Raw genomic sequence first — 1,143 nt, 5'->3', positions numbered from 1 at the left:
TTTTTTGGCAAAAAAAATGATAGTTCGTTATGGGTAGAAAAAAGAGCAGGCGCACCCCGCTTTTGCGAAATTTCAATTAGAAAATCTCAAAACTATGAACAGAGTCGCCCCCATCTCGACTCATTCATGCGGTCGACCTATCATTTCTGAGGGTCAAATCCCCAGTATTCCTACCTTGGTTATCCGCTTTCATGCTACCACTGAGCGGACTTTCCTATAAAGAAGAAGAGAGATCTGGCCCTATCGGATTGGCTGTAGTCAGCCTCACGGTGTGCCTGTCTGCCGTCTCCACGGCTTTCCCTTTTGCGGGCAACGAAATCGTCGAATTTCGTATAGAAACAAAACGAACCACTTCTATTCTCGGAGCTGAGGTATATGAAGAATTGCTTTTTGGTCCCTTTCGTCCAGTGGTTAGGACATCGTCTTTTCATGTCGAAGACACGGGTTCGATTCCCGTAAGGGATAGGTACTTATTCCCGGCCGGCGGTATCATTGCTGAGTGATCGCTCGCTATCTGGCTTGAAAAGGTGGTCCGGAAACTTCCTCTCTCCCAGCAAGCAAGACGAGATGAGCCAGGTTGTTCCAGCTCGATACCGTCAAGAATTCCTTACTATTTATTGCATGGGAACAGATTCATCTTAGAAGCATTTTTCCCGGCTAAGGAAGTCAGCAGCTATAATTAATAAAAAAGGATAGAGCGGGTCTCCAGCTGTTGGATTTTTCATAAGTTCCAGCAGCTCTCCTATTCACCAAAATGGAGAAAGAGACCGTATTGGTGCATTGGGGAGCTGAGCTGGGTTCCATTGCACTGGGTGTACTCTTCTCTTGGCTTGTTCAAGACTTTTAACATAAAAATAATATCTGAAAATGTATCACCTAGTTGAAAAAGCTTTCCCGAGTCACCTTCTTCTTCCTTCCTGAGCCTGCATTCATCTGTGGTCCGTTAGCGAAGCGGAACGAAGCGCTTCTATAGATAGGAGCGTCCTTTATGCTGAGCCTCGGTAGCAAAGCACTTAAGATGAAGCGTCGGTAGGACCAGGAACCAATTCGAATTTGGATCTTGACATGTCGGTAGCAAACCCATTTTATTGTTCGTAAGGGAGGAATATTTTTGTGTTGTATATAAAAAAGCCTGTTTTTTGC

General features: G+C 45.0%; 1 non-coding gene across 1 annotated transcript; it reads left to right on the top strand.

Moving 5' to 3' along the window:
- Positions 1-393: 393 nt before the first annotated feature.
- Positions 394-465, top strand: TRNAE-UUC. The gene has a single exon. It is a non-coding gene; the product is annotated as a tRNA-Glu (tRNA).
- Positions 466-1,143: the final 678 nt, after the last annotated feature.

The sequence above is a fragment of the Phoenix dactylifera genome, unplaced genomic scaffold (genome assembly GCF_009389715.1).
Source record: "Phoenix dactylifera cultivar Barhee BC4 unplaced genomic scaffold, palm_55x_up_171113_PBpolish2nd_filt_p 000543F, whole genome shotgun sequence".
In the NCBI taxonomy this organism is placed as follows: Eukaryota; Viridiplantae; Streptophyta; class Magnoliopsida; order Arecales; family Arecaceae; genus Phoenix; species Phoenix dactylifera.
The sequence above is the reverse complement of the archived record's forward strand: the minus strand, read 5'-3'. Positions and strand labels throughout refer to the sequence as shown.